We start from the raw sequence: 12,065 nt of genomic DNA, 5'->3' as shown, positions 1-12,065 counted from the left end.
TAATAGTAATGATAGTAATAATAATAGTAGTAATAGTAATAGTAGTAATAATAGTAATAATAGTAGTAATGATAATAATATTAGTAGTATATGTATTTTGGCAAATATTATGAAAATAATTTTTAATTTGTTTATTATTAAAAACATCGTAATTTTTTTTGTTTTTCAAATTAATAATTTTACTACCTAATTAATAATAATTGATATAATCCAGAACTATCAACATTGATTAATTAAATGTAAATCATTCTCATAGTTGAAAGCATGAATTAATTGAAGCTAGACCACCAGGGAAATTGTGGAAGCACTGGACGGTCGTTTAGTCCTATTGTGGGACTCATCATTCTGTTTAGTGAAGTTAAACATCAACACCGTTGGATGGTTGCTCAGTGGTCTAGTGGTTGAGCGCTCGAGCGCGAAACTAATAAGGTTCTGGGATCGAATCTGGCGAGGCGGGACCGTGGATGCGCACTACTTTGGAGTCCAGAATAGGACGAAACGGGCATCCAGTTGCTTCCAGGTTTTCCATGGTGGTATAGATTCAGGTGATTCATGATCTCAACTATTAAAATAATGAAAAATATTTAAAAGTGAATGATTCTTATTTGATTTTATTAAAATGTAATTTCTATTTTTATGGAGATAAATTTAAAAAACTTTTTAATGTTCGTTATGCGTTGGTTATGTCCTACATAACTTATTCTAGCTTCCGGACAGGCTGATCTATTCATTCTTCTTGAACTATATTTTGACTTTGCTAATTATTCACCTATCAACCTTCACTATTTTAAAACAGTGTATGTTTGTGTTCACACATACCACACCACAGCGAACCAGATAGATCATATTTGTATCAACGAAAAATTCCAAAGGACAATGGAAGATATGAGAACCAGAAGAGAAGCTGACACAGCTTCAAATCACCATCTACCTGGATGTGACCAAGATGAAACTGAAGCTAAAGAAATACTGGACAACTGGACATTCAGCACTACAAAAGTTCAATACAGACTTCCTTCGAGATACTGACAAGCTAAACGAATTCAAACATGATGGATTAATAATGAAAAACTCAATATTAGACAGTCCAAATATCACTCAGAGATTATCGATTCAAAGTTATTTGAATATGACTGGAATTCCAAATGTAATTGATGCTATCAGTGAGATTACAGGCTATTTATGTAACGTCTAGTTCATTAATTATGGATATTTGAAATCATTATTGTAGTTCAAACTTAACAATAATTGGTCTCATGTAAATATAATAGAATCATAATAAAATTTTATCAGAAAAACTTTAAAATGACCTGCATGTCTGTTTTAACTTTTGAGGTCAATTTGGAATGTTGAACAAAACTATTGTGGAGATTATAAACGGAACATCCTATAAGTATGTTGATACTAATATTAACGAACAATATGGTTTAATTATAAACAGAGATGGATGATGGCTAACAGTGGGATCCACGACGTGAATTTCGACCTACTGGAGTTGTTGTTTACTCCGGGACTCGCACCCAATACCATTCGCTTCAAACGTCATCGCATTATCCAATTAGCTACTGGGTTAAATTTATTCTAGGTCAACTAGCCTTCTATGTCTGGTAACCTGTTTTAAAAACGGTCGTTCAATAAACCTTTGTGTTGTGTATTTTTGTGAATTTTGTGACCATTTCAATTAGGTGGTTAGTGGGATTCTGAGCAAGCTCGAGCGATTTTCCTGATATTGTAGTATAACAAAAGCGGTATATAGAATGGTCAATTTCAGATTTATTAATCATAACATATATATCCTCAATATATGTGTAGTTCAAAAGAGCTTTTCTAGTCACAAAGAAGGACTAGCTGAGGCTAAACATATTATGGATAACTTTAGTGCGGACAATAAAACAGAAAGCGGGATCGTGGATGCGCACAGCTGAGGAGTCCCACAATAGGACGAAACGATCGTCCAGTGCTTCCAGGCTTTCCATGGTGGTCTAGCTTCAATTGACTCATGATTTTAACTATGAAAAAACAGAAAGCGTTCGTATCTAACAAAACTGAACTATCTATTCAAAATATCGTACGCAGATATTAAAGTGATGAAAATACCCTTATCAAGTGAATCACTTTGTCATATATACATACCTGTACATATGAAACACTTAATGTATTCATCTTCTACTTGAATATGATGTTGAAATTTATTTCTTCCTTTTCCCAGTTCAAGTTGTATTACCTTGTAAAAGTTCCTCATTCACTGATGATACTTACTTACGCCTGTTACTACCAATGGAGCATAGGCCGCCGACCAGCATTCTACAACCCACTCTGTCCTGGACCTTCTTTTCTAATTCTATCCAATTTTTGTTCATTCTCATGTCTGTCTCCATTTCTCGGCGTAATTTGTTGTTTGGTCTTCCTCTTCTCCTTTGGCGTTCAGGATTCCAAGTGAAGACTTGTCTTGCGACGCAATCGGGTGATTTCCACAAAGAGACCCGATCCACTTCCGGCGCTTCTTTTTGATTTCTTCCTCCACTGGATAGAATCTGGTTTGTTCTATCCCACAATACCTTGTTGCTGATAGTGTCTGGCCAACGGATCCGAAGTATTTTGCGTAGACAACTGTCGGTAACCACCTGTATCTTCTGGATGATGGCTTTCGTAGTTCTCCACGTCTCCGCCCCATACAGTAGAACTGTCTTGATATTTGTATTGAAAATTCTGATGTTGGTGTTGTTTGATAATTATTTTGAGTTCAAGATGTTCTTCAATTGTAAATATGCTGCTCTTGCTTTGCCGATCCGTGCCCTTACATCTGCATCAGATCCACCGTGTTCATCAATGATGCTGTCCAGATATGTAAAGGTTCCCACATTCTCCAACGCTTCTCCGTCAAGTGTGATTCGATTGGTGCATGTTTTATTGTATCGGAGAATCTTGCTTTTCCCTTTGTTTATATTGAGACCTACTGCTACTGAGGCTGCTGCTACACTGGTCGTTTTCTCCTGCATTTGTTGTTACGTGTGTGATAGAAGAGCTAGATCATCTGCGAAGTCTAAATCATCTAGCTTCATCCTACCTGTCCACTGTATCGCGTGCTCCCCTCCAGATGTTGACATCTTCATGATCCAGTCGATCACCAGTAGAAAGAGAAAGAGTGGGAGTAAGCAACTAACTCCGCCCGTAGCTCCTCCGGGGGCTACTGCCAGTCCCATACCCGGGTGAATGAGGAAGGTTGGGCATGGTGTTAACGACCCCATCCCTTAGAAAACCAACTCGCTAAAAAACACTAACCAGAAAAAATTATTCACTTATGATAAGAGTTATACAAAGTTTGGTACTTATTTTTCATGGGCTTATTATTGATCTTATAATGTTATTATCTTGCTTTTAAACAAGTCTCATGTTTTTGATTTTAAAAAATTCTATTCAAACAGTCAGGTTTACTAATTGATCATTAATTCTGAAGGTTGAAGTAGTCTGTTCTGCGAACAGAATTCACTTTTTGACTATATTTAAATTTAAGGACTCTTTTTTCGTTCCACTTGGGATACGTCAACTGGATGTGCTTGGATCCTCATTTTGATGTTAACATTGGCACTCGAACTTATTACATATCACTTTGAGTATAATAAGCACTTGTAACTAAAATCAATATCAAGACAATCCTTTCAGAATCTAAGTCTGCCAATAGAAAATGACTGCTTATACTTCCTAATATCAGCAATGGGAATATTCAAACCCTTACATATAAATTACAGTTTTACTCAAATTATAGTTTATATGGTGATGCAGTATTCATTTCTCATTTATTTAACATATCACGAAGTACTCATTTCCACCACGTTATGAATCTCTAGCACAAATCATATCTTCTTGTACACATTTCCTCAAGTGATCTGTCCCAAAGTGCCGAGAAATAGAGACAGACATGAGAAGAATGAACAACAATTGGATAGAACTAGAAAGGAAGGCGAATGACAGAGTGAGTGAGTTGGAGAATGCTGGTCGGTGGCCTATACTCCATTGGGAGTAACAGGCGTAAGTAAGTAATAACAATGTAATAAGGAAATGCACATGTATTGTGATAAGATGTTTTAAACTTGAAGAACATATAGTAATCAGCTGTTTTTCTAGTTAGCCAAAAGATAGAGCCCCAAGTGTCCATATTCTCTTGATGATATTTTTATGCACAAGATTAACACTTTAACATTGGACGGAATTTTTTAAATGTTTGATTTATAAATCTTTCATGGAGTGAATGTAAGGACGGTTATTTAGCTTAGGTTCTACATGATTTGTGCTATGTTACTTTCATTGTTTTACTGCTTAGACTGGATAATGGTAAATGAAATAATTATGTGTATTGGTGAACGACAGCTTTTGTAGGTTATCGTTTTTAAATGATACTAATGAAGTATTTGTTCAGGAGGAAGAATAAACCTTTGAATAACTTCCGGAGATGAGCTTGCACTTGATGACGCATTTAGTAAGATATATTTCAGTTAAGGTATTTATGATAATTGTTTTTCTTATTATTTATTTATTTATTTATTATAACAAATGAACATTGGTACAAGAGGGCAACAAATGGATATGAACCACATAAATCATTCGATTTGTGTCAGGACTGGGATACTCGTTGGTTGTCCGAACCGAAATAGGTGGTTATCTTAGGAAGTCATACCACCAACCTTCAACCTAAACGTGTAATCCACAAGGCAGTGTAGCAACGTAAGGAGATGCAGTCACGTGGTAGCCAGTGACTAACAGTGTGTTCATACGCCATTTGTTCAATCAGGATACTGGAGCCCATGTTCACCATTAGTTTGGAATGAGGGTTATCCAACTTCCCTAGGTGGATCCACAATATCCAGCAACCCTGTTGGAGCACCGGACATTCACTTTTCATCCTCTCAATTTTGTAAACAACAGTAATGCCTCGAGAACGCATTGAGTAGGATTTCAGTGGTTGTGTGTACATGACGATGTGAGAGGATTTTGAGAGGTGGAGCTGACTCTCCCTACTCTCAGTTGTACCAGGGGATTGTTTTCCTTAGATAAAACCAACAAGTTATCTACATAATTTACTAAAAGGAATTCATTAAATATGTTTTTAACTCTCTTTTTTTTAACTCTGTTAAGTATATTCTTGCTACTTTTAAATAATTCCTTACGTAATGGTCAGTCTACTGTGAAAACTGTCTTCAAAGTGAACAAGTCTCGTGGATTCATCTAACCTAACTGGATTTATTCTACAATGAATTAGAACCAAGTAGGGCAATACTGAGGTTAATTTCTGCTTTGTTAGAAACTAGATTTCGTTTACAATGCAAATATGCATTGAATTATATTTGCATAGTTTTCTTTATATTGGTATCATATGGGATCATCACGATGGATTATTCATATATGTATTCATAATATTGAGAAACATAACAGTGTATGACGAAATGATGTCTTTCCAGTTTCTAATTTATTTTAAATAGAAGTCAACCCCTGAGACTACCGGGTAAGTAATGCAGTTGTTAGGAAACGGGTACTAGGTAAGGATGGCAAATCGATTGATGAAGTAGTGAAATTTCGTCAGTTGAGATGGCTGGGACACGTGTTACGTATGCCCAACCACCGACTGCCCCGATATGCAATGCTTTATGGTATAGGAGCAGGTTGGAAGATAGCTAGGCGCGGCCAGACCAAAACATGGCACAAATCCATGAAGTCGCTGACAAGTGGACTGAACCATGTTGGTAGGTGTAGACTACCTGGTTGGGATTCGCGATAGCAACCGATGGTTAGAGACCTTGAATGACATGGCTCAAAATCGTTTGCAATGATGAAGGTGCATCCACTCCTTGTGTTCTACCAAATTCTAATCTTCTGAATTCTCCATGTCCCTTTCTTTTTCCCTTTTCAAATTTATTTCACTGTACTATACTCCTTCAATAATTTCTTCAAACCCTAATCTTTTGGATTTCTTATTATACTCCTACTACTTCTACCAATATGGGATTTGAATCGACAACTGCATCTCTGTGCTAATGTGGTATGGCAACTCGAACTGATGTACGTACGTACGAAGTTCTACGTTGTGACTGACTGACAATCATTCCGATATCTAGAATGTCTAGATAATCTAGATCGAATAGACGTAGATACAAATCAATATATTCTTGATTGTTTGACTGATATCAGGAGTTAATCACTTACTTGCATACTATGACATCTTACTTAACATTCAGTCTGGCTAAATTAACAATTGTCAGACACTATAATCAAGTCTATACGTATATAAAACAAAGGGGATAATGTTTACACATGATTACAGCTATGTATCATCATCATCATCATCATCATCATCATCATCATCATCATCATCATCATCATCATCATCATCATCATCATCATCAGTGGACATCATATGAGTGTGATGACAAATATATATCAGATCTATCAATGATGTTTTCCTTTCTGGTGTATAGGTGTTGTGAATAGGTAATCATGTTACTATGGACAAGTTATATAATACTAGTGTAAATTAGTTAGTTTGTTTATATGATTATAGACCATCTTAATGGTAGTATATTATCACTATGTATAATAAATGTGCTAGATCTTATTTTTGACACTTAAAACGGTTCAATATCATGTCAAAAGTTTCATATAAGCTTCATTATTTTGTATTGAAGTCAGTAGTGATTTTAATGCCTTAATATGGACTTGAAAGTGTATGATTAAACTATCTGGCAGTTTATAATGGGTAAATTTTTGGGATCGTTCTTTGTAATGTATGTAGAAAAGTGTTCATAATACACACATATATTACTTCGCCTGATATCTACTTGCTTATGTATGATTCATGGTGAATGAACTACTTATGACGATAGTTTGATCATTTCAATAGTGATAAATTGTTGAAAAGATATTTTAATTGTACTTAATTACTTACGCCTGTTACCCCTACTCGAGGAGCATAGGACGCTCATTAGCATTCTCCATCCAAATCTGTCCTGGGCAATCCTTTCCAGTTAGTTCCATTTAACATTCATCCTTTTCATATCAGCTTCTATTTCCTGACGTAATGTGTTCATGGCCTTCCTCTTTTCCGCTTCCCTTCCAAATTCCAAGTTAGGGATTGCCTCGTGATGCAGTTTGGTGATTTCCTCAATGTATGTTCTATCCACTTCCAACGTCTTTTCCTAATTTCCTCTTCAGCTGCAAGCTGGTTTGTCCTCTCTCATAAAACTCTGTTGCTGATAGTATCCGATCAGTGAATGTTGAGTATCTGACGTAGACAACTGTTTATAAATACTTGTACCTTCTTGACGATGGATGTAGTAGTTCTCCACGTTTCAGCTCCGTACAGTAGAACAGACTGACTTGACATTCGTATTGAGGATTGTCACTTTGAATTTAGTTGACAGTTGTTTTGAGTTCCGTATGTTCTTCAGTTGATCGTAGTTAATCCTAAACCTTTATCTATTATTTAACAATTTTCAAACAACATTCTAAGTTTCTGACCTCGTAATGTAAAGTTCAGGTTTTTAATTTGAACTCAATTGAAACAACCATACTCATCTTTGTACTGTAGTGTCGGTTGCTAAGTTAAGCCCATATAACTTATTATAGCTTCTGGACACGCCAATTTATCTATCCATCTTGAGTGACGTTTTGATCATGTTAATGCTATATCCTAGACTGTTTTCATATGAGCATATGTTTGTACACCTCTTAGCATACTAATCACCTGTCTGTAGCTTATTTTCGTTTGACGATAAATATTGATTAAAGCTTGGAGTTGGCTCACTGGCCTTCTCCAATCCGCTTCGTCCCTCCCTCTTTGTTCCGTCTTCCTGATTGCCTGTCCAAATCACTGAGTAAATGAAGTATATATACGAAAAACCCATTCTCGTATTTGGCTAATTTAATTCCGTTATATTCACTGACGTGGATAATGTCGATAATTATTTACTAGGATAGACTGTATATTTTGACAGCAACCATTCAATAACATCCATACGATTCAATTAAAGTCAGATAAGGGGCTAGTGAAGTACATTGAATACAGACCAAAGAGTTTATAGAATAATTAGCATAACACAGCTATCAATGATGAAGAAATATTCAAGTACGATATTTTTATTGAATTTGTTGTGATTATAACCAAAACGTCATGAGATTACAGAAAAACACAAAGTCTAACTGCTCTTTGAGACAATAAGATTGAAAAACCATAATACACCGCCATATCTAATGATGAAGATATTAGAAATATCTTCATTGAGTTATTATATGTGGAAAAATTATATTCGAAATAGTCTCAGCGATTGAAATTTAAATAATTCCAATTATTCATTCGCCTTCGTGAATCATCTCGGCGGTCGTTAGGGCAACCACAACAGTACGGTTCGACTCCCTTTTGTCTAGAATTGGAGTAAGACCTGGAACGGGACCTAAAACGATACTTTCTTCCACCACGTTAAGGCTAATCACGCCTTTCTTTTAAACGCATCTCTACAGGAGTTTTACGATCACCTCGGGTAAACTCGGCTTCGATATCGCAACCCATGAACCGTGTGTGATCCACGTAGTAATGGGCATCGTCAGCGTCTCTAGGACTCTCGAACTAAATAAATGCGTAACCCTTCATCCTTCCAGTGAAGAAATCGAGGGGTATTTTTACGTCAACAATTCTGCCATAACGGCCAAAGCAGCGTCTTAAGTCATCATGTCTGCATGTATCAGGGAGATGTCGGATATACAAAGAAGAACTGCGTTGAGGCATCCTGCGACTAAGGTAACAAACCTCCTTCTATACTCGGCGCCCAATTATTGTCAAACTATTCGTTCTAACCTTGACGAATATTCGTATAAATTATCTTGATTGAATTTTTGTAGGAGACTATGATTAACAATGATTTGGTCTCTTTTGTATGAACTGTTTATGGAGGATAAAAAAATCATTCCTTTTTAATATTTACAAAGTTTCTGTATGTTTGATCAAAATTTAAGATACTGTTGTGATATATGCTACTGATAACAACAGATATAAGTAGTATGTATCACCAACCGAAAGTGGAATGCCTGGATACAGAAGGTTAAAAAGATCAAAGAAGAGAGAACGAGAACAAAGAATGATTATTGTGAAATCAAAAGAAGAATGAAGTCTAGAGCGATTGATTGACGTTTTGCAGAAGAAACAGTCAAGTTTGAAACAATGGACTAATATTTTGCAAATAAAGTATCTATTGTATGGTTCTCAGATTTCACTAGTAGATTCTGTAATTGTCCCCACTTATGTTCTCGTTTACTACAGTATCATGAATCATTATAACTTATTATATAGTATATAGCTACAAGCAAAAAGCGGTAATGCATGTCGAATTCATTATTTTCAGCATATTTCATACATCATGGATAGGGAGGACGAAACGACAGTCCACTGATTCCAGCTTTTTAATGATGGTCTCGAGCACATCAACTCACAAATTCAACTATTAAATTCATTATAATCTTCACAAACTCCCATACTAATCATTGAACTGTTTATTGGATCTATGTTGAATTCGATAACAACATTAAAGAATATGGAAGCGGTATACAGTAGAGCTTATCAGAATATGAACTAAATAGTTAGGGATAACTGAAAAGAAACTGTTTCACGTGTTTATCAAATAACTTTTTCCCGAGATGCGCTGATGGACATATTAAGAATGATTGAAAAAAACATCAGTTTTCTTGATGTCAAAAATGTGCTCTAATGATGGAAATGATTGGACATTAAACCTGTTGAAAAACAGGACTCAAGTCATACGTTTCAAATGTATACGTGATGTCACTGATTGCTGTAAGTCGATGAACAACTAAATTATAATTACGCAACATATTGCTATAAGTATTTATATATGTATACTTCTTATTCTTTGTGAAGTGTTAATAATTCAATCATATCAGATTTTAAACAGGTCATCACGATGTAGTAGGTATTTTTCGCTTAATACCGTGGACTGACTGAAGTTAGTCTGAAGTAGTTTGAAGACAGCACATTCCTTACTAGACCTAAAGGTTTCATGTTTAATCTGTGGATGGATTTTAGTGCTCATTGCAAAGAATTCTCATACTAAGATACTCATTAGATTTAATAGTTTTCTAGTTGATTCCAGTCAGTAATTAACGTTATTTTCAAATCAAACAAATGCCCTGTTTATTTATTTAAAAAATATAAACATTGGTACAAGAGGGCAACAAATGGATATGAACCACATAAATCATTCGATTTGTGTCAGGACTGGGATACTCGTTGGTTGTCCGAACCGAAATAGGTGGTTATCTTAGGAAGTCATACCACCAACCTTCAACCTAAACGTGTAATCCACAAGGCAGTGTAGCAACGTAAGGAGATGCAGTCACGTGGTAGCCAGTGACTAACAGTGTGTTCATACGCCATTTGTTCAATCAGGATACTGGAGCCCATGTTCACCATTAGTTTGGAATGAGGGTTATCCAACTTCCCTAGGTGGATCCACAATATCCAGCAACCCTGTTGGAGCACCGGACATTCACTTTTCATCCTCTCAATTTTGTAAACAACAGTAATGCCTCGAGAACGCATTGAGTAAAACTTCACTGTCAGTGATTGTATGCACGTGACGATGTGAGAAGATTTGTAGAGATAGAACTGACTTTCCCTACTCTCAGTTGTACCACGGCGTTTGGGAGCCACAAATAACCTGATTAGAATCTTACAGAAATTCACATGAGTGAATGATAACAGTTGGATAACTAATGAAAAGAAAAAGCACTTGTCAGACAGTTTATGCTTTTATTTATGACTAGTTGAAAACTCTTCACATGGAATACAAAGACGATCATTGGTTTTTCATACTTCGTGGATTTTGTGAATAAAATTAGTAAGATAAATAAACAAATCACATCAGAGCATTTTTTGTGTAGAAATCATTTCAAATTTTCAACCTCATATTTATAATGATTGAATTCATCGGTCGATTAAAGCTAGACCATCATGAAAAACCTGGAAGCACTAGACTGATGAATTCAACTACTAAAATACTACAATCTACACAAAAACCCCTTTCTGATAAATAACCTCTTATTTCTTGATATGATCACGAAGAAGTTTGTGAGTGTTTAAGGGGTTAGGGAAGGAAGGAATGATATTCACGTTCAAAATATTTCAATCATAGGCATTTAATCATTCAATGTTAATCAATTTATTGTAATTTAGATCATGAATTTTATGAATTTGACAAATTGAGTATTAGCTAAGTTAGAACTGGCCCAATCCGTAAACGAAGAAGATAAGAATTATCTTTCACTCACTAATTAATCAGTCTTTGAATATATAATATAAACCTTCATGAAATATAAGGTAGAACTGGCGGGCTGCTCGAATATCTGAGCTACCTGTTCCTGTCATCTAGATATTTCAACAAGTTATCTGTTTTTGCTTGTTTGAACACATCATTATGTTTACTAATCGCAAAACATATTCAGGCATGTTTATCAAACGTTTGCGACTATTTCTTACACAAGTTAGAAAGAGCACAGTCAGAAACATTGTGGTTGCTGGCAACATTCAGAGAAAAGAATGTACATAATTCAGACGTCGATTCCTGAACTGCCAACATCTGACTGGTGATTACTCAATCTCTATTGTCAGGATCGATTAAGAAGTAAGGAAAGGGGACTTGTTGATATACCTTGTGCTGAGAATTCTATATTGTACCAAAAGTATATTATTGAATAAAGTTAATAATAATAACCATTGCGCAAATTTTAACAGATATAATGAACGAAGTTAGAAAAATACATCCGTATTAATACATCACCATGTTGAAACCAACGTTATGTCTTCTCGGTTTTCAGTACTGAACAAACTCTACCAGTCTAGATGTAAAGTCAATTCTATTATAAATACTTCGAAATTGCAGTATCATTTATTTAATGTTTAGTCTTTGGAAATAACTGGGAGGAACCATAATATCGGGTTAATTTATATACATGTTAGGTGATCACTTAGCGACAACCAGTATCATGTTCTCAGGTTCTTCTTTTTC

The sequence above is a fragment of the Schistosoma mansoni genome (assembly GCF_000237925.1).
Source record: "Schistosoma mansoni, WGS project CABG00000000 data, chromosome 1 unplaced supercontig 0071, strain Puerto Rico, whole genome shotgun sequence".
Taxonomy (NCBI): domain Eukaryota; kingdom Metazoa; phylum Platyhelminthes; class Trematoda; order Strigeidida; family Schistosomatidae; genus Schistosoma; species Schistosoma mansoni.
The sequence above is the reverse complement of the archived record's forward strand: the minus strand, read 5'-3'. Positions refer to the sequence as shown.